This window comes from Hyperoodon ampullatus, assembly GCF_949752795.1.
Source record: "Hyperoodon ampullatus genome assembly, chromosome: 1".
Classification (NCBI taxonomy): domain Eukaryota; kingdom Metazoa; phylum Chordata; class Mammalia; order Artiodactyla; family Ziphiidae; genus Hyperoodon; species Hyperoodon ampullatus.
Window position 1 is genome coordinate 218,376,965 of NC_136914.1, and position 23,596 is coordinate 218,400,560.

A 23,596-nucleotide genomic window follows, 5' to 3' on the forward strand; every position below is an offset into this window, starting at 1 on the left:
ATTGCGCAGATTTCAAAGATGTTATGGAGAAAACAGTCTCTTGGGATGTTCCCTCCTCCCTGTTTTTTGATTATAATATGGCTCCTGAGTGGGGAAAGTCTCTGATATGGTCATTACAACCTGATTAGGATCTTATGAAGATGGGCATGAAATAGTTAATGGTAAAAGCATATGTTGCTGCACCCTTGGTCATGATCAAACAACAATAAAGTCATCATAGAGTCCATGAATTCTTTTATTGGGGTTATATATAATTTGGATGTTCACTCTTGCCAAAGACTAAGGATATGGAGCATAGAACTCTTCTCAGACAGAGAAGCCGGTTTCAATGAGAAGCATGCATTTTACAGAGCTCCCATTAACAGATTCCGTAGTCGTAGAGATCCTTCAAATGGGGATGCTAAAGCCAGAGAAAAGGTAGTTCATAATGACTTTGTACTTGAAGTCTAAACTTTGAGCAACTCAGAGATAGAGATGAAGCATTCCTGACAGCCGTCGTGAAAAGCCCAGCTACGAGGAAGAAACTACCCCTTCCTCCCTTCCTCCCTTCATTCCTTCCTCCCTTCCTCCCTCCCTCCCTTCCCTCCTTCCTTCCTTCCTTCCTTCCTCCCTCCCTCCTTCCTTCCTCCCTCCCTCCCTTCCCTCCTTCCTTCCTTCCTTCCTTCCTCCCTCCCTTCCCTCCTTCCTTCCTTCCTTCCTTCCTCCCTTCCCTCCTTCCTTCCTCCCTCCCTCCTTCCTTCCTCCCTCCTTCCCTCCCTTCCTCCCTTCCTTCCTCCCTCCCTTCCCTCCTTCCTTCCTTCCTCCCTCCCTCCCTCCCTCCTTTCCTTCCTCCCTCCCTCCCTCCCTTCCTTCCTCCCTTCCTCCCTTCCTTCCTCCCTTCCTCCCTCCCTCCCTCCCTCCCTCCATCCAATTTGATGATTCATTTTCAGACATGTTAGGTTTGTGTTTCCTCTGGTACATTCAAAGAGAGATGACAAATAGCTATAAAATAGCTACTACTGCCCTTTGGTGAGCGAGTGTCCAACAGGGCAATGAGGTCCAACCTTCTTGAGAGTTTACTCCTGGCCAAGCCACATTATCCCCACTTCTTAGAAAAAGGGGCAGAAACTTAGAGAGGTTAGATAGCTTGCCCCAGTCCCACAACCAGGAAGGTGGCAAACCCAGGTATATTTTTAAGAAGGATTTTTTGACATTTTATTGTAGAAAGTTTCAAACATACATAAAAATAGAAAAATAATGTAGGGCTTCCCTGGTGGCGCAGTGGTTGAGAGTCCGCCTGCCGATGCAGGGGACACGGGTTCGTGCCCCAGTCCGGGAAGATCCCACATGCCACGGAGTGGCTAGGCCCGTGAGCCATGGCCACTGAGCCTGCGCGTCCGGAGCCTGTGCTCCGCAATGGGAGGGGCCATAGCAGTGAGAGGCCCGCGTACCGCAAACAAACAAACAAGAAAATGTAATAAACCCTAATGTGTAGCATCACCCAGCTTCAATAATTATCAGGTTATCTTGTTTTATCTATGCCTGCCATTAGATTATTTTGGTAGCAAATACCACTTCATATGTAAATATTTCAATGTGTCTCTAAAAGATAAGGGTTTAAAAAGTAACTCCAATCCATTATCATATCTCCCCAAATTAACAGTAATTCCTTATCAGCAAATATCCAGTGTATGGATTCCTCATTGTCTCATACTTTAAAATTTTGTTAAAATCAGGGTCTAGTAGGGTCTGCAAGTTGCAATAAATTGATATGTCTCTTGTCTGTTTTAATCCATGGTTTCTCCTCTCTTTTTCTCTTACAGATTGTTGAAGAAACACATGATAATTCCCTTCTCTAGTTCTTCTTTTTTTCTCCTCACAGGGAACTACTTTCAAGTATTTACTCTTTAGCCTTTAAGATCTTTTAATGATATAGAGACATACACATATAAAGTACATATATTTTATGTGTATTTTTTTTGCAGAGTTATGCATGGATTGTTTATGTATGCATTGTTGCTCTCTATATGTTGGAGGATAAAGATCCACCTAATCACTATATGGTAATTCCATGGCATGGGTTCCTGTACTACAGTGTATCCCAGTGATGTACATTTAGATTTTTTTTTTTTCTCTGACCCTGACTTTGGAGCATAGTTGGAAAGGCAGGCTCAAAATCTTTCTCTTCTGTTGTCAAGGACATGATAGAAATAGTAACCATTAGTATTTGTAGAGTGCTTTATTCTTTACTAAATGTTTTCATCTTGCTTTTCTGATAGAACTTTGGGACTCGGGTTAAAATATTTCTCTTACTCATTGGAAAGTAGGTTTGGTATAGGAATGAACATTCAAGTTTAGATTTATTATTACTCTAATCTATTTTAAAGCAGTTATCTACCCAACCTGCAATGGTATCAATAGTTCATTTGTGGGACCCTCCTTTGAGAAGGAGGAGGGCGAGGCTAGTGGGTCAGGCAGTGAGAAGTACAAGCCAGCAACGAGAGAGCAGAGCCAAAGGCTGGTCCTGTTTGGCAGGAGCCAAGGAAGGAGATCGTTTATTCTTGGGGAACATAAAGACACACGAGGTCTCCTCAGCTCAGGGGCCAAAGCTGGGGAAACTGAGGCTGACTCTGCCTTTCTTATACTTTTACTGTAGGGCTGCACTCCACCTCCATCCCCACACACAGGGCCTCAGCTGCTGTTACCATGATCCAGCTTGCTCCGCCTGAGGGTACCTGCTACATGCACGGAAGAGCAAGAGTTAGTCTAAAGTACTGACAGTCCTGAATGGTATCATATTAATATAATGATGTATTAGATTGAACCACATGAGATTGTCAGCATGTCTACTTTTGACCTACAAAAATACCAAGTTGGTTATATATGTGCACACACACCCCCCCACACACACTGGAATGTTATTCAGCCTTAAAACGGAAGGAAATGCTGACACATACTACAACATGGCTGAACCTTGAAGACCTTATGCTGAGTGAAATAAGCCACTCACAAAAAGACAAATACTCTTTGATTCCACTTATATGAGATTCTTAGAGTAGTCAAAATCATAGAGACAGAAGGTAGAAAGGTAGTTGCCGTGGGAGAGGAGGACGGGGAGCTATTGTTTAACAGGTACAGAATCTTAGTTTTGCAAGATGAAAAGAGTTACGGAGATGGATAGTGGTAATGGTTGCACGACATTTTAAATGTATTTAACACCAGTGAACTATATGCTTAAATCGTTAAGATGGTAAACTTTGTTATGTGTGTTTGACAATAAAAATTGGAAAATGTGCCAAATTTCATATTTAGTGTATTTCTAAGTACAAGCAATTACTTAAACCATAGGCATTTTTCCTAGGTATAAATAGACCAGCTATTTTACCTAATAAATAGACTGAATTTAATGAATGGAAAAGACTGAATTGCCACATTTATTCTCTGGAGTTAAGTAATAAGTTTGAACTCCTAGAGATGCATACAAATAATTGGTACTTGAGTAGTTTATTCTTTCAGTAACTATATAACCTCTCTAAAGGATAACCAGCTTAATTGTCATCTGTAAAATATGAATGATAACACCTATCTTATAGTATAAGAATACATGCTCAGAGTTTGACAACAGTAATATCATTAATATATCAGTAATGGAAAAATAGTTTAAATCTGAATTGCTCATTAAAGAGACTCTGACATAGAGGAAATTATTAAATTAAACTCTCTGGGAAGATGATGGTAATAGCATTTAAAAAACCTTTTGAATAGACAAAATTCTTGAAAGCTGATGGAAGTATGCTAAGTGTGTTATTCATAGACTTTTCTAGAGATATGATTAAAAATGTTTCAGGTGACATTAATGTTAAGGACTAAAATTGCACAAGAGGTAAGAGGTCGAAATGGAACAGATTTGTGTTTCAGAACACATTTATGTCTTAATGAAGTCTCACAGGTAAAATGAGAAAATCTACCAGCCTATTGTGCCTTTTTTTTTTTTCTTTCAGGCTCTGGGTTTCTGAGCTGTTTTTCTCCTCCTATAGACCCACCCAGGTTCTGTCTTTTATATATAGAATAGAATCATTTCCCTGCCCCTTTCAAATTATTGTCTCTTTCCCTTTCAAATTATCGTCTACACTACAGTCAGAATGACTTTAAATAATTCAATTCTGATCACATTACTCCCTGATAACGTGGTTCATCAGTACCCACACAGTACACCCTAAAGCCTGTATATGTGAATTGGGACCTTTTATCCTCTTGCAGTAGAGAGAGGTGGTGAAAGAGCCTGGTCCGCAGAGCCAGACTGCCTGTGTTACACCTGTGAAGAGCTTAGGATGGGGCCTGGCATGAGGGAAGGATGCGGTATGATTTTGCTGTCATGATGATCTGGCTCTGGTCTATTTCCAGTCTCATTTCCATCCTTGACCCCTCCACATAATCCATCATCATCTTTATACCCCCTAGGCACTAAACATTTATTATTTCACTTAATCCTCATGACAACCCATGGGGCTAGATTTTTTAAATTAACTTATTTTTACAGTGAGCCCTTGGGGTTCATACTACATTGGAATCAATTGGGATGGTTTTAAAAATACTGATGTCTGGACCAGACCCCTTAGCTAGAGATTCCAATATAATCAGTTTGGAGTGGGACCCAAGCATTGGTTTTTATTTTTTAAGCATCTGGGTTGAAGCTAATGTGCAGGTAGAGGTGCAGACTACTGAGTTTGGTGATTTGCCCAAACTTCTCATAGATCATAAACAGGTGGTGTTACTAGGATGGACCCAGAGCCTGCATTCCTCTCTCTCCTGGGCTGCTAACTGTTCTGCCCTTGTACAACCTATTTCAGCCACTGTTCCTTCCACTCCATGGAAATCCCATTCCCTCACTTCTTTGCCTGATGAACTATTTTCCTCTTTCAAATCCCAGCTCATGAGTTACCACCTTCCCAGGTTCCAATAGTCATCCCTGGTTTGGGGCTGCCACTGTCCGCTCTTGGGCACACATCATGTTGGACTGTAATTTTTTTGCTAGTCTGGCCCTCCCCACCCCAGACTGTGAACTCTTTGCAGGCAGACCTGTCTCATGCTTTTCGGGGCCCAGCACATTGACTGGCATAGAGTAGATGTCAAGAAATGTTTAGTGAGTGAATGGATGGATGAATGACTGAATGGGTGGTTTTAAGTCAGGCTCTTCCCATAGAGGAATTGGATACCTGTTCAGAGTCCCTAACTTTATCCTTTAGGTGATTAATTTTTTTCCCTCCTTTTCTTTGTAAGTAACTGGCCCAGTTCTCTTTTTTTCTCTCTATGGAACTTTTGGGAAGAGGAATACTAAAGGCCTGCTTTGGATAATGTCAGGTGTATCCTCTCCACCTGAGTATTATGTAGGTCACATCCTTAAATGTGCTTTTAGGAAATAAGTCTGAGTCTTCACTTTTTCCTTTGGGTCTGAGGGAGGAGGAGTAGAAATGAAGTTTCTCACCATGTCATTCAAGAAAAACTCTGACCATCTTCCTTTCCTGAGAATTCTAGGGTCTCAGAGAGGACAGTTGAACCTGTAAAGAGAAGCAGCAGCTGGGGAGGAAGGGCTGGGTTTTTACCCTTGAGAACTGAAGACTGTGTTGGGGCTTTGGTGTGTACTCCCTGGAGTTCTTACTCTCCCGACCTCTGCTAAGCAGTGCCCTGTGGGTCTTCCAGCTCTGCGAGAGTTGCTGACTTAAGGGCCTTTTGATCAAGGGAGACCTGGCAAAGTTAAGATACAGACTCTCCTTAACCCAGTTAAAATACTCCATATATCTGAAATCAAATTTCCCCAAATCAATGGAATAGTTTTATTTTAATTGCAAGATTTATTGTTGTTGTTATTTTTTTCAAGAAAGAGTTGAAATGGGGACATGCAATAGTGATGATTGTTTATTGGATCTCTGGAAGAAAAATTACATTGTGTTCAACTTTTCATCAAGAAAAGTTGATTCTTTTTTTTTCGTGTGTATGAAACCATTCAGGATTACAGTTTTGACATGGTAAAGAATACTGTGTTAAATATTCACTTTACAGAATTACCATAAACTATGAATAAACATTAATGGGATGTTAGAATGGTTATTCTCTCAAATCCTCAGGGTGTGTTTGTGGAAAGCTGATTATTCTAACCGTCTAAATAAGTTTTAATTTTTCTGATAAAACAAGGTTGTTGAGAAAGAGTGGCTTGAGACAAGTTTTAGATAAATGAATTGGTTTTCTGTGAAGGTTTTAAAAGATAATTTTGTGGGGTTCAAATTTTGAAAGCCTATTACAGCTCTCCAGTGCCACTATGGATTTCTTTTTCTGCATTAAGACACTTTGGGTGATTTCATAAAGCACATTGGACAGGTTTGTAGAGTAGGGGACATACAGCTTATACTGATGTGTCTCTACAGGTGAAATTAAATACCTCTACTAGGTGCAGAAGAGGCCAAATTTTGTGTGCCTGGCCATCCATCCCCATACTTTTCATGGACCTGTTTCTAGCTATGAGATGTAGGCCTGGGTGGACACATTTGGTCTGAAAGGTTCTCCATGACCTATTTTGTACTGACTTTTCTTTTATCTCTTTACGGGAGTTGACAATTATTCCTAGGTGGGTAGCAGTAACTCCCAGACAGATACCTCTTGAGTTCCAGTGAGTTAGTGTTTTACCACTAACCAACTGGGGCCAATTTTATTTCAACTTTACAGCTAAAGCACAGTGATTACTTGAATCACCTGAAAGACATAAGAAAAAGCTACTTAGGGAAGAACAAGTTTGGCAAATGTATTTTCCACATACCATCAATAGTGATCCAAAAAGTATATCTTAACCCAGAACACTGCTTCCCCCTCCTGTCCAGTGACTAATGTTCTTGTCGGGAAAGAGAGTTTCAGAATGGGTCTCTTGGATTTCTGTCATTCATAAATTGTTGTAGTTCTTTTGGTAACCTTTCTCACACCAGGCTTCTATATCTTTTTTTTTTTTTTTAAAGGCCAAACACCTAGTCTAGGCCCCTTTTGCACATTAATTACTTTTAAGATGATAGTTGCAATAGCATCTAGAATTGACTTCTAGAATTTTCTAATCTTTAATCAGTAGTGTAGTAATAATGTTTAGTGATACTTTTAATAATAGAAAGTTTGGCTTCTGACTGTAAACTTATTGAGAGCAGCGATAGTGCCCTTTTTATCTTTGATTTCTCCATACTTAACAGTTTCTGGAATCCTTTAGGCATGTCACAGGCGTTTGTTGAATACAGCAAATCTTATTGCATAGCTGATGTTGTAGGGAAAAAATTACCTGTTTTTAAAAGAGAAAAGTAGAAGTGGAATAGAAATGTGTGTGCGGGGATTTTCTTCGTCAGCAGCGTGGTAGAATCTGTGCTAGAAAGTGATGTGAGGCACGTTATATGAGGTTGCTTGCCCCTTCCAACTGTTCTTTCAAAGGCACATCCCTTAAATTCTTTGGTAAAGAAGGGAATTGTAACAGAAAATTAGTCAGAGGTTGACCTCTTCATCCCCATGCTGGGTTCCTGTGGAATGCAGGCATATGACTAATTGTCACTGGTTCAGATTCAGCGTGTTTCAAATCATGTTCCCTAAACAGAAGGCGCTCAAGAATGTGGCAGGTGCCGCAGGGGTGTGTGTGTTCCTGTTTGAGGTTCTCACCTGTGTAACTGGGGGATTGTGCGGAACTGCAGGAAGGAGGAAAAGGGAGGGTAGTTTCTGCCTTTCAGTGGCAAATTTTTGGATCTCTGTTTTTTAGAACAGGCAAAATTCCTTACAAGGACTATCTTAGCTATTTTATTTAACTCTGGGACTTTGCACTAGTTATCTAACCTGGCTGGATAAAATTTCTTCCTCAATTTCTATGACAGACATTAATTTATATGACTACATCATATGTGGTCAGAACGAATCCCTTTTTCTTCAGTGGTTTAAAAATAATATGACTTTATTGTTTTGTAAAAATTATACAAACTCATTAAACTAAAAAGTCAGACAATGCAGAAAAATACAAAGATGAAAACTAACAGATCAATAAAAAAATCTCACCCCTTAGAGATAACCAACTTTCATTAATATTTGACAGACATCATAGGTACAAACAAATGGACAGAAATAGTTTGGGGAAAACGGGGTTATGGTATATTTTCTTTTTATTTAAAAAACTATTAAATTTCAGTTTGCTTAAATTGAACTGAAAAACGTGAAATAAAATGAAAGGGAATTGTTGGGTTTCAGAAAAATGTCTCTCACAGATTAGAGAACAAATGTATAGACACCAAGGGAAAGTGGCAGGGGCAGGGAAGGGGGATGAATTGGGAGATTGACATCTATACACTAATATGTATAAAATAGATAACTAATAAGAACCTGCTTTATTTAAAAAATTCAGAAAAAGAGAGAAAAATGTCTCTGTGCCACCGTTGATAGGATTCTGATAGCTATGTCCCACCATACAATACCTTGTCCAAAGTGATGGCCCTACAAATATTTGTTAAATGAGTATGTGAATAGGTTTCTGTATTATTTGTTTTTGAGAATTGATTTTTCTCAAACTGAGGTTATAATTAGCCTTGCGTGGTTTTGAACTCAAGGTCGATTTTTGTGTGTGTTCATGGATTATTCTTTTGCAAGCATTTATTGAGACATTATTTCTCAGGCACTGTACTAAGGACTGGAATTCAAGTCAGCAGGTCACCCCTGCCCCCTGTGACCTGCTGCAGGGCTAAAACCTCTTGCTAGACCTGCCTTTGCCCCTTTGCAGCCTCATCTGTGGTTGCCCAGACTCTCGCTCTGGGACCCCGGCCATGCTTGCCTTCTGTTCTTCCCCTTAAATACCCCTTCTTGCCTTGAGGCCTTCAAGTGCTTTTGTTTATAGGATTTTCACAGTGTATAATTACACATTTATATTTGTGGTTACTCTTTTATCTTCCTCCTCCACTAGATTCCAAGTGCCATGTGGTCAGGATGCCTGGGTTCTCACATCATACCCCTATCGCCTAGCAAGGCTTGGCCATGTAGTAGCTACATAGTAAACATTTCATTTTTTGAATAACTCATGGAAGTTAAATAAGACATTGTCCTTATCCCCAAGGAGATTATACTGTACTGAGAGTAATTGAATTAATTACTGTAGCAGAGTGTGAAAAGTGCTATAAGAGATGTATATTTGTAGATATATGTAGGTTGTTTTTTGTTTTGTTTTTTTTTGCGGTATGCGGGCCTCTCACTGTTGTGGCCTCTCCCGTTGTGGAGCACAGGCTCCAGACGCACAGGCTCAGTGGCCATGGCTCACGGGCCCAGCCGCTCCACAGCATGTGGGATCTCCCCGGACCGGGGCACGAACCCATGTCCCCTGCATCAGCAGGCAGACTCTCAACCACTGTGCCACCAGGGAAGCCCAAAATGTAGGTTGTTTTGAAGGACGGGTAGGGAGGTGCTGGATAATGAAGTGTTTGTGTATATGTAGAGGTGGTGGTGGTGGGAGAAATGGGATGAGATAGTGCAGAACCAAAGCACTCTGGCCAGAGCCACTGAGGGTAAAGGCTCAAAAGCATTATTAAAGAGTGACATATTCAGGGATCTGCAGGTCATTCAATGTGGTGGAAGCGAAAGTCAGGTAGTGGAAAGGGATGAAGTTGAAGAGGATCATGGGAAGAATATGATAGACTTTAAATTCTCCTGAAAACTTATGCTGCATAATATAATGGAAATTTAGGGAAAAAATATGCATAGCATGAGAAAATTTATTTACAAGTTACAAAAGGTCACTTGGCTTGTCTCACTAAATGTGAACTCTAATTTCTTATAATCTCAGATTTTATTCGGATATTTATATGAAGTCATGGTAGTAAAGTTTGTTGTAGAAGGTCAGTCTATAATTAAACCTGTGAGTAAGGCATTTAAAAATTAAATTTAGGTAACTAGCCATAGAGATAATGTGGATACCCAGATAAAAGGCAAAAGTAGAGGTTGAAGATATTTAATTTTTTCATGTAGGAATTTTAAGAAAAAATTTTCCATTTTGTGTCAAATGGATTCTTGCTGGTGAGAATTTAGAGGATTCTAGCATTATTCTGTGAAAAAAACTGGCAAAATGGAGCAGTTGGAGTCCAGACTGGTAAGTGGAAAACCTTTGTATGAAGGAACATCACCCAGGAAAGTGATGGCCTGATGTGCATGCTTACTGTTCATTACTTGTAATTGGGGGACTCTTAAACCATACTTTACTCATCTTCTTTTGACTGAGAGAGTAAGTTTCATGACGGTATGAAATTGCTCCCTAGCATTTTCTGCCATTAACATTCTCTTAGAAAATAAAGCTTCTCATCCTGGCTCTGCAAATAACTAGGGTAGCTAGACCCAGGGAACATGATAAATAGACTTCTGGGTCCCACATTCAGAGTTTTGGTTCAGAAGGTCTAGAATGGAGCTTGAGAATCAAATTTTTTAAAACTCCTGACTGGATCTTGAGGTTTTAACACATACTAGAGGATAAGAGACAAAGTCTCAGGCCCATGAAAGATAAAGCAGTCTGTAAAATGCTGGGAGCCATGAAATGGGGTATGAGAAATTCCACTCACCTTTATGGGGAAGCAGCAAGAAAAGTGGGCCTCTGTTTGGAGTGGTAGAAGGGAAAAGAAGTATCTGTGAGAAAATGGGCACTGCCCAGAGCATTAGGACACTCATGGAAAATGATGTCACTAAAGGTAAGCTCCCCATTTAAAGCATAAGCATCTCACACAAGAAAACACCATGAAGGAGACTTATCACACTGGAGAATTCACACCATAAGAACTAGAGATAATAGCACAATCATATCTAAAAAGATAAAAGAAGAGCTAGAAACCATAAGGCAAAAGTAGGACAGTATGATAAATAAATAGACAAAATTGAAAAGGAACCAACTAGAGATGATAGAAAATAACATAAAGCCATGGCAGGGGGAAAAAGTCTCTCAAATGGTGAGTCTAAATGTAGGTTAGACACAGCTGAAAAGAGACTTACTTACTTGGAGAAGGAGCTGAGGAAATTATCCAGGATGTAGCACAGAGAGATAAAGAGAAGGGAAATATGAAAGAGAAATTATAAGACATGAAGCAGAGATGGAGGGTGTATAATGAATCTCCAGCAGGAAAAATAAAAAGTATGTACACACAGACATCAACATAGTGAAATGACAGAACATGAATGTCAAATCAAAGCAGAAATCATAAAAGCTGCTAGAGGTAAAATACAGATTATCTACAAGGAATGACAATAAACTAATAGTAAGGTTCTTGTCAGAAATAAGATGCCAGAAGACAATAGAATGACAGCCATCTATCATTCCTGATGCTGAAAATAGAACCCGACCTAGAATTTTATATTCAAATTACTATTCAGGAAATGATGAAACAAAGACACCTACAGGCATACAAAGACCAAGAGAGTTTGCTCCTCGTGAACTCTGCTGAAGGGAATGTATGACAGATATTTCCCGCTTGCTGCAGCACAGTACAGACGGAAAGAGAGGATGCAAGGAGCACTTGATGGGGAAATTGATAAGAATGTTGGCAAATCTAAATATGAGTTGGATTAGAAAAGAGTGATTTGTGGGGATTTTAAAATAAGTGTAATCTACACACAGATATTGGCAACAAATATAGAAGAAGGGATATGCGAATTTGCAATTCAAGTGTTCTAACTTTGTATTAATTGTGAACAGGATTGTTACTTATTAACTTTAGATCTGTTTAATTAAATGTTTATTAAAAATTTAAGAGTAACTTGAAAGAATAAAAATAGAAGGCATGACTTCTAAACCAGTATATGGGAAGAATAAATAAAACTGAAAATTGTATAAGACAAAGTAGCAAAAAAAAAAAAAGTAAATAAAAAACACAAAATAAGACTGTAGGTATAAGTTAATTATGTTAGTATTCATGACAAATGTAAGTAGATTAAAATTCTTCATTCAGACTCAAAAAGACATAAAGTAAAAAAATAAGATGCGGCTTAAAAGAGATATATCAGAAATATGACTACGGCAATGAAAATGAAATGCATCTTTATGTATCAATGTGGACAAATCTAAAATGTTGAGTGAAAAATCCCAGTTACAGAATAGGTACAGTACTATATTATTTATGTATATTTTATTTATGTATGTATGTATGTATGTATGTGTGTATGTATGTATGGCTGTGTTGGGTCTTCGTTTCTGTGCGAGGGCTTTCTCTAGTTGCGGCGAGCAAGGGCCACTCTTCATGGCGGTGCATGGGCCTCTCACTGTCGCGGCCTCTCTTGTTGAGGAGCACAGGCTCCAGACGCACAGGCTTAGTAGTTGTGGCTCATGGGCCCAGTTGCTCCGCAGCATGTGGGATCTTCCCAGACCAGGGCTCGAACCCGTGTCCCCTGCATTGGCAGGCGGATTCTTAGCCACTGCGCCACCAGGGAAACCCTATGTATATTTTAAAACATATAACAATATAGTATGTTGTTTATAGACACACATATATACTAAAACTATAAAAATACATATAGGAAGGGAACATATTATCTTCAAGATAATAGTTGTTTTTGGAGAGAAACAGAGGGAATGAGACTGAGGAGGGGTACAAGGGATAGTTGAAATGTGTCTCTGGTGACTTTGTATGTAAAAAATCCAGATAAAACCTGGAAAAATGATGAACATGCAGAAATGATCTGTGCTGGGTACTTGGCTATTTCAATATATTGCATTTCTCTATGTTTGAAATTTATAGGGATATTTCCAAGCTCTAGAGTGATTCTTCGTGCTACCAAGTTTGGGAATGAGTAGAGCAGATGCCCATGTGTCCTCTTCTAGTTCAGATCTTGTTCAAGTCCATATGTTATTTGAACAGTGCCTTGTTGGTGCTTATGTAGACCCAAGTCTCTTGGTTTCTGGAGAAGTTAATAAGGATTGATCCACAAAGCTGCCGAAGACTTAAAGGGAGCAATTTAATCTTGGGCTGTCACGTTGAATTGGTGGCTTCTGTTAGAGCCATCTGTTCCAGTCATAGCTCACTGCATCCCATCCTGCATGCTTGGCAGGGTCTCATGCCCATCATTATCCTTCAAAGAGCTCTAGATTAGAATTTTTTAAATTTCAAATCAGATGTGAGGGAGAAATTGTCGGGGGGCATTGCGGTGAAAGGCTTTAGATGACATGTTTTCACCCCTGGCATTTTTCATGGGGAAAGAAGGGGTGTGTAAAAGTGTAATTAGATGATACTTCAAAGTTCTGCCCAATAGAGCTCTGTGGGCAACTTTTCCCCCCAAGCTGAATTATCTGCATTTTTTGCCAATGTGTTCTTTTCAGTCACTCTTAATATCCCATCCAGAATTAGAGATGGCGGAAATAATTGGGTCAGCTCATCTTTGCTTTGCCAATGCAGGTGTTTTCCAACAACATGTTTTCCGTGGTGGTGCCCAGTTCTTAATAACAAGGCTGTGCACTGTGCAATTATTTTGGTAGTAGAGGGAAGATGATAAACACTGCCTGTTTCATGCTATGAGGGCCCTTTCATCACAGCTCTTATACACAGCATCTTTGGGGAAACTGATGGATTTCCACATCTGCATTGAAGACTCTCGACGAACTCCCCTGCACATCAGGACTGAGAAGGATCTGGATGTTTTGGGGGATAGGCAAAGCTTCAGGTTGCCTTGTTTGTGAAGGGTTGGATCTAGCCAGATGTGGTGTAGTCACAGGAAGCAGTATAACCGTAGTGGTAGAGATTTAAGGCCAGCCTTGATTAGATAGGGTTTATCTTGCAGTTCTCATAGTATCCAGCTGATGATGGTCATTGTAAGTATATTTCCTTCTGAAACAGAACCAGCCCTCTTCAGTTACAGGGTATGTGCCTCTTAGTACTTATTCTTATTGTGGCATATCTCATTTTGTTTAATAATGACCTATTTGCCTCTCCGACTATACTGAGCCCCTTGAGAACAGAGATTGTGTCTTGTTTGCTCTTATTTCCCCAGGACACCAGCATGGTACTTGGTACATAATTGGTGTTAGATGGATATTTTTGAATGGATGAATTAAGCCTTGATCTTTGGTCCTCATGAAAGGGAGATGGTTATGATGCCCCAATCTGTGAGGAGTGTCTTGGCTAGGTGGCATGATTAGTGCTGGCAAATAACTTCAGAAAATGTACAAATTTTACTAATCATCTGTTCCGCCAGTAAGAATTTAAGCATTTTTGAGCTAGTAAGGTATGGTTTTAAGGGTCGTGGAGGGTACAACAGAGAAGACATGTTCCTGCTCCACAGAGAAGATAGGACAGAAATCAAATAATAAGGGATGAGAAATGCTGCTAATTGAGCATGTTGACCAGAACATTTAAACAGGCTGGAAGTTGACAGTAGTTTTTGGCTAGTTCAGTATAAATTGATGTTATCTGTTTAGGTGTTTCCCCTGTTCACATTTTGAAAAATATTTTAATGTGAACAAGAATACTTTTCTACATGACCACAGTATAGCAATTGTACCCAGGAAATTTAAAATGCATACAAAAATAATATCTAATGTAACTTTAGTTACCCAATAATTTCCTTTAAGCTGATTTTTCCATATATTACATTTATTTATAGTGTCTTCGCAGTTTCCTTTCATCTAGAACAGTTTGCCTGTCTTTCATGAAGTCAGTACTTGGAGAGTCCTGACGGGGTGTCTTGTAGAACATTCCACAATCTGGATTTGTCTGTATGTTTCCTTATCATTAGATCAGATTTTGTCCCAAGAATACCATGCAGGTGTAGTGTCCTTCCTGTTGCATCACAGTAAGAGGCACACAGCAGCAGTTTGTCCCATTGATAGTAATGACGTCTGATCACTTAGTTCTAGTGTGCTTCGAAAGATGACTCCACTGTAACAATACCATTTCCCTGTGCAATTCATAATCTGTGGGGTGATGCTTGGACGCTGTGTGAGTACTCTGTCCTCAATAAGCTTTCGCCCAGCGAATCTCACTCAAGGATTTTAGCATCCACAGATGATCCTTGTCTACATCAGTTATTACAGTGATGGTGGAAAAAGAGCATTTTCTATATCTATCCTTTTACATTTATTAGCTGACACTTTTCTATAAAGAAGAGCTCCCTTGCTTATTTTTTAGTGCATTATGGATTAATGGGTTTATTTTTAAATCAACGTGTCATTATTCTTTTTGATGCTCAGTTTATTTCAGATTTGGCCAATGGAGCCTTTTCAAGCTGACTGCAGTGTTCCTTTGATATATCCCATCATTCTTTGAGCAGTATTCATTCTTCTTTGTTTTTTTGCCCAACAAGATGGTCCAGGCTGATCTTATACTTTCCCTGCCCCAGATCTGGATTCAGTCATTTCTACAAGGAGCCCCAGTTCCTGTTACTGGAAAATGATAATTAGAATAAGAACTAGGTGTGCTTATTGCTACAAGGGTGTCTTTGGTTCTAGACCCTTTCAGTGGGCAGACCAGAGAAAAATGTATACTTTAACTCCTGAGTTTATCTTGGTACCTCTAATTCAAATAGAACACCGTAGGCTTCTTCCTCACTCTCTCTCATTTGATATTTGTTATCTCCCTCCTCCTTTTTGACAACTGGTTTCCCCCAAATCAATATATTTATGAATTTGCTCAGGCTTTAAATATACACAAAGTAGTTTCAGGATTACCACACTAATATCACTACCAATAGCAAACTTACCAAGTCAAATTCAAGACTTTTTGGGCAGTTTCTTTCTGTTCTTAAAATATATCCTGAAGAGTATATGCAGTCAGAGGACAGTGCTAAAAAATTAGTTGACTTAATTCCTTATTTTTTCTGTGTGCCTTTATTATCAACTTGATATACAGTTATGTTAATTTATTTCTGTTTGTATTTAACTTCAGAATTTATTTTTCATCCTGTTGGTTTAATATTAATTTTGAAAAAGAAAAACAGCTACAAAAGGTGTAGTCAGAGAGTCTTTTTGCCATCTTTACTCTTTCTACCTGTGTTCCTCCTCTCCCCATAGGTTACTTTTTATTAGATTCTGGGCAATCTTATGTTTGCCTATAAGAAATGAAGTTAAGTACATACATGTATGTGTGTATTCTTTCCCTTTACTCTTATGTGGAAATAATCATACTAAATAATTCTTTTGAACCTTGCTTTTTTCATTTAATAATAAGTCCTAGAAATTATTCCATATTACTTTATAGAGCTCTTTCTCATTCTTATTTTAAATGGTTAATATTAACCCTGTTACGTGGATGTACCATAAGTTTATGCAACCACTCTTCTGTGTATAGAATTTGGGCTGTTTTCAATAGTTTGCTATTTCAAACAACAGCAATGAGTAATTTGTGCATTCACTGTTTCTTACTTATAGAAGAGGCTTCTCAGGGTAAATTCTATTAGAAGTGAGATGTCTGGGTAAAAAGTTACCCACTTGAATTGAGTCCATTTAAAATAGAGAAATCAGGCAGATGGAGAGGAGAATATCAGTTTTATTACTCTTAGGGCAGTTGGAAAATGTGGCTTAGGTGTTTCCTAATGTGAACCCCAAATTGGGCGGGCTTAACCACCTAGTTTGGGACATACTGGAAAACTGCGGGTCCTCCCTGTGTGGGCGGAACCTCTATTCTAAGCTTACAGCTTTGTGCAGGGCAGATGAAAGCACTTACCCTCTGCAGGAGGGGAAAGCAAAGGGCACAGCCACAAGGCCCATGTCTTTATCTCAACCCCACCAGTCAGGGAGATCTCTCCTCCTCCCACACGGAGGAAAAAGTGAGGGGGCAGAGAGAGGCTGAGGGTGTTACTCTAACTGATGTCCCGCCACACGGAAACATGAAGATGGAGGAAAAGTTCCCCTTTTTCCCCAATACTCTGTAACCACTAGTATCTGACTCCGTTAGTGGACTCTAATAGAGTGGGTGAGAGCTAGGAACATCTGAATGATGGGTAAACACGAAAGAGCAAAAAACCAAACAAGTAAAACCCAGAAAGCTCGGAGACTGCTATACACATACTCAATTGAATGGCCTGAAGAAACTCTGTACCATTTCCCTTTGCTTGGTTTATGTGGTGTACTTTAAAATTTTAAACTCTGGCTCATCTCTGCCATGTTGGGGCCTGTAAGGCGGCGATGGAACGGCCCTGTGGGCACCGCTGTGCTGGAGGTTGTGTTCTCTGCTCACTTGCTGTGTGTCTAGCATGATCTCAGGAAGAACTCGTCATGTTACACATGGGTTCTATTGAAAATGCCCTGCTCTGTGGATGGATAGGTGGAGGGGGAGGGCATATATTCCTTCTTATCTATAAAGTGTTGCTGAAGCATTCAGAACTTGCAGGGTGGGGACTGTTTTTGGTTTAAATTTTCCAGAGGCCGTTTGGCAAATAGCTATGCTTTTAAGTATTTTGAATAAAGGAGGGCAATGCTTTGAGTTGTCAAGCTAGTACATTTAAGAATTCCAGACTCCAGAAGGGTTTAAAGAAAATATTTCCATGTTTTCCTGTAGATTGGAATATTAAAAATTAAACATTTTCCATAATGTTTTATTGCAAATATGAAAAATTCATACCCAGAACCTGATGAGGAGATTTTGGATTTCTGTGAAGTTTTATCTTGAGATATATGATTTTTTCTATGTATATGATCAAAGTTGAAACCCTAGAGAAATGTGTAAAGGAGAGAGTGGGAGTTCTCCACAGTCCCAAACGTCAGAGGTAATCTTTTATATAGTTGGGTATAGAGCCCTCCAACTTTTCTTTCTATTTTCTTCCTGGTTGTTCTTTCATTACAATTGAGTTGTTCTGTCACATTCCTTTTCCTTGGGTTGTAAGAGCCAATACCTTTTTCTTTTTTCCCTCAATCCTAGTTTGAATTGTGTTTCTTGCCATTTATACTCAAAAGTATCTTTACTAATACATATTTTTATGCTAATAAATATTGTTCATTTGTTTTATTGGATAGATTTCACTGGTCTATAAACTCATATATATCTTTTAAATCTCCTGTTTATAGTCATTTGTATTTTGAAATTTTGAGTTTAGATAATGCCGCAGTGAGCATTCTTGTACACTTGCACAGTAGTTGAACATATCTCTATAGAGAAAAAAATCCTAGTAGAAAAACTGAAAAGGTTCAGACATTTTGATTTTAGTAGATTATATAGAATAATCATGCAAAAAACTGTACCAGTTTATATTCCCACCAATAGTGGCAGATAGTGCATATGTACATGTACTCACAACTTGAAGTTATCAATACTTTAAAACTTTGTAAATATAATAGAAAAATAATATTTTATGGTTTTAACTTGTATTTTAAAGTTTTTCCTGTGAAGGAGCACCTTTAAGTATGCTTATTACATACAGAGGGACAAAGATGAGGATGATAGCAGATTTCTTGTTGGAAATGATACAAACCAGAAGAGAGTAAAACAGTATCTTAAAAGTACTGAGAGAAAGCCCATCAACCTAAATTTCTATACCCAGTGAAACCATTCTTCAGAAATGGAAGCGAAGTAAAGACTTTTTGAGATAGCTGAAAGAATTAATCAGCAGTAGACCTGCACTACAAGAAATGTTGCAGGAAGTCCAATGGGCAGAAGGAAACTGATACCAGAGGAAAATCTGGATCTACACAAAGTAATGAAGAGCATGAAAAATAGTAACTACATGGGTAAGTATAAGACATTTAAAAAATAATTATTAAAATCTCTTTAGAAGATAATTGACTGTTTAAAGCAAAAAACCCAGCTATATACTGTTGTGTTTATAACGTGTGGAATTAAACTATATGACAACAATAGTACAAATGCCATAATGGAAATATACAGATATAAGATCCTTATACTATATGGGAAGTGGTATAATATTACTTGAATAGAATGTAGACTGTGATAAGTTAAAGATGCATACTATAAAACCTAAAGTATCCCCTGAAATAATGCTCAAAGAGTTACAGCTAAAAATCCAACAAAGGAGATAAAATTGAGCCATAAAAATATTCCATTAGTCCCAAAGAAGGCAGAAAAAAAAAAAATGGAACAAAGAACAGTAATACAGAAGACTAATTGCAAGATAATAGATTTAAACCAGACCATATCAGTAATCACATTAAGTGTTACTGGTCTGAACACACTAATTAAAAGACAGAGATTGTCAAATTGGATAAAAAAGGAAGCTCATACTACATAAGAAATTCACTTTAAATATAAAGATATAAAAAAATAAATATAAAGATATGAATGTGTTAAAAGTAAAAGGATGGCAAGATATACAGTGTTAACATTAATTAAAAGAAAGTTGCAGTGTTACTATTGATATCACACAAAGTAGATTTTATTTAATTTAATTATTTAATAAATTTATTTATTTATTTTTGGCTGTATTGGGTCTTCGTTGCTGCACACGGGCTTTCTCTAGTTGTGGCAAGCGGGGGTACTCTTTGTTGCAGTGCGCGGGCTTCTCATTGCAGTAGCTTCTCGTTGTGGAGCACAGGCTCTAGGTGCACAGGCTTCAGTAGTTGTGGCACGCAGGCTCAGTAGCTGTGGCTCACGGACTCTAGAGCGCAGGCTCAGTAGTTGTGGCTCATGGGCTTAGTTGCTCCACGGCATGTAGGATCTTCCTGGACCAGGGCTCAAACCTGTGTCCCCTGCATTGGCAGGTGGATTCTTAACCACTGCACCACCAGGGAAGCCCAAAGTAGATTTTATAGCAAAAAGGATATTACCTGGGATAAAGAGGATCATTTCATAATGATAAGAGGGTCAATTCATTAAGAGAACATATGGATTCTAAATGATTGTGTAATTATTAACAATTTCAAAATATATAAAGGAAAAACTGAAATTATAACAAGTAGGCATATCCACAATTATAATCAGAGACTTCAAAATTCTTCCCTCAATAACTGGAAGAAAAGTAGAAAATCAATTGGGATTTGGATGACATGAACAACACTATCAACCAACTAGACTTAATTGATATTTATAGAATATAGGTATCCCCTGCTTTTTGCAAGTTGACTTTACTCTGCTTTATAAAGATCTACATTAGTACCTTTCTGATAACTAAAAGGAATCCGAAGAGGACTTTTGCTTTTATGAAAAGTGGAAATAGTGTTCAGCACTTGTTTTGTATTGAGCTCTTATAGAGGCAGTGCGTACCCTGGGCATGAGAGGGGCACCCGCCAAGCTCCTTCCCTGGCAACTACACTCAGCATCTCAGCATCAAGCCATAATAGCTTTGAACTGTGTCTGTGAGCATCTGTGCTTATCTTGACTTACTTTATGCATCCATTAGCAAGACGTGTCCTAAGGCAATTGCTTCTCCACTTTATGTCACTTGGGCTTAGGAAAAGTTTCATAGGAAAGCTCTACTCTTGGATAGCAGGGGAAACCTGTACTCCATCTCACAAAAGCAGAATACACATTCTTTTCAACTGTATACAGAATCTTCATTAAAATAGACCGTATTGTAGGGTGTAAAACAAGTCTGAATAAATTTTAAAGGATTCATAAAAAGTATGTTTTCTGATTGCAGTGGAATTGCATCAGAAATCAATAATATCTAGAAACTAAAGCTCACCTAAATAACCTATGGATCAAGAGAATAAATCAAAAGAAAAATTAGAAAGTACTCTGAATTGAATTAAAAAAATGCAAACACAGTATATCAGTATCAGTTGGGATGCAGCTAAAGTAGTGTTTGGAGGAAAATCTATGTGTCTGTACACTAAATGTCTACAGAAAAATGGAAGAAGGAAGAAACAAAGAAGGAAGATTTTATATCAGTGATATAAATTTCCAACTTAAGAAACTAGAAAAAGAACAGCAAAATAAGCCCAGAGTAAGCAGAAGAAATGAAATAAGAGTGATTAGAACAGAAATAAACCAAATAGAAAAAAATTAGGAAAAACAATGCAGCAAAAAGCTGAATCTTCAATAAGATAAATAAAATTGATAAATTTCTAGCCAGATTGATCAGGGGGGAAGAAAAGGAAGGCAAAATGACCAGTATTCAGAATCAGAGAGATGACATGACTCCTGAGTCTACAGATACTAAAAGGATAACATGGGAAAATTTTGAACAACTTTATGCTAGTAAATTGGACAATTTAAATGAAATGGGAAAACTCACTGAATGACAAAATCTCTCAAAATACACTCAAGAAAAACATAATTCAAATAGCTCTATATCTTTTAAATAATTTTAATTTGTAGTCATTTGCCTTCCTATAAAGAAAACCCAGGTCTAGATAGCTTCACTGGTAAATTCTCCCAAATATTTAAGGAATAAATAATATCACTTCTACACAGATACTTCCAGGAAACTAAAGAAAACAGAAGATTTCTCTACTCAGCTTATGAGGTCAGCATTTTGCATTACAAGAAAGAACTACAGACCAATATCTATCACGAAAATAGATGCAAAATTTCTCAACAAAATGTTAGCAATTTGACTCTAACAATATATAACGAGGGCAAATACATCCTTACCAAGTAAAATTTACTCTGGAAATTCAAGGTTGACTCAACATTTGCAAAGTAATCAATGCAATTTACCATATTAACTGGCTAAAAATACAGAAAAAGCATTTGAAAAAAATCTAACATCCATTCCGGATAAAAAGTCTCAGCAACTTAGAAATAAAAGACACCTTCCTCCTTTTGGTAAAAGTCAGCTACAAAAAGCCTACAGCTAATATTATACTTAATTATGAAAGATCAAATGCATTCATCTCATAAGAGGAATGAGACAATGATGCCTGCCTTTACCGCTTCTACTAAACTGGAGATTCTAGCCAGGACAATAAGTACCCCCCACCCCAAAAACATCCAGATTGAGACAAAAGAAGTAAAATTGTCTTTATTCACTGATGACATGATTATACATGTAGAAAAATTGACGGAGCCTACAAAAATGTTTTTACAGCTAATAGGTGAGATTAGCAAGGTTGCTGGATACAAGGTCAACATACAAAAGTAAAATGTACGTCTATAAACTAGAAACAAGCCATAAGAAATTGAAGTTAAAAAATGCCATTTACAATAGCATATAATGTGAAATAATACTTAAGAATAAGTCTGACAAAAGATGGGCAAGATCCATGCAGAGAAGACCATGCTGAAAGAAATTACAAAAGATCTAAATAAATGAAATTTATACTGTGTTCATGGATCAGAAGACTCAGTATTATTAAGATGTGAGTTACCCCCAAATGACTTACAGATTCAATGCAATCCCAGTTAAAACTCCAGCAGACACTTTTTTGTTATTGTAAAGGTTGATATGCAATTCCAATCAAAATGCTAGTAGGTTTTTTGTTTTTTCTTTGTAGAAACTGATAAATGGATCTCAAATTCACCTGGAAATGCAAAATATCTAGTTTAATTAAGGCAACTTTGTTAAAGAGCAAAGTTGAAGAACTTACACTACAGCAAGATTTATTTTAAAGCTATAGTACAAGGTAACGTGGCATTGGTCTCAGGACAGACACGTAGTGATTGGAACAAAATAGAGAGTCCAGTAATAACCCACAGTGTATCTGGTCAATTCATTTTTGACAAAGATGAAAAGGCAATTTAATGGAGGAAGGATAATCTTTTTCAACAAATGGTACTGGAATAATTGGATAGCCCAAAGAAAATTAACTTTGATTCCTATCTCATACCTCTACAAAATTAACTCAAAATGGATCATAAACCTAAATGTAAAACTTAAAACTATAAAACTTCTGGAAGAAAATATATAAAGATATTTACGACCTTGGATTAGGCAAAGATTACTTTAAAATGACACCAAAAGCACAATACTTAAAAGAAAAATTGATAAATTAGACATTGTCAAAATTAAGAACTTCTGCTTTTTGATAGGCACTCTTTAAGAGAGTGAAAATACAAGCTACTGCCTGAGAAAATATTTTCAAATCAAGATACTTTCTGATAAAGGATTTATGTCCAGAGTGTACTTAAAAGATTCAGAGCTCAACAATGAAACAAATAACCCGATAAAAATGGGCAAAGATTTGAACAGACATTTCACTAAAGGAAATATATGATGGCAAATAAGCATATGAAAATATGCTCAACGTTGTTACCATTTAGCAAATTAAAACCACAAGATGTGGGCTTCCCTGGTGGCGCAATGGTTGAGAGTCCACCTGCCGATGCAGGGGACGTGGGTTCGTGCCCCGGTCTGGGAAGATCCCGCATGCCACGGAGCAGCTGGGCCCGTGAGCCATGGCTGCTGGGCCTGTGCGTCCGGAGCCTGTGCTCCGCGACAGGAGAGGCCACAGCAGTGAGAGGCCCGCCCGCGTACCGCAAAAAAAAAAAAAACAAAAAAAAACCCCACAAGATGTCACTGACACGCCTTTTAGGATGTCCAAAATTTTAAAAGACTGACGATATCAAGTGTTGGCCAGGGTGTAGAGGAAGTGGAACTCTGATACACTGTTGGCAGGAATGTAAAATGGTAAAAACCACTTTGGAAAATAGTTTGACAGTTTCTTTAAAAGTTAATTGCACACTTGTGACTCAGCCACTTCTCTCCTAGGCATTTACCCAAGAGAAATGAAAGCATATATCTGTACAAATACTTGTACATAAGTATTTAT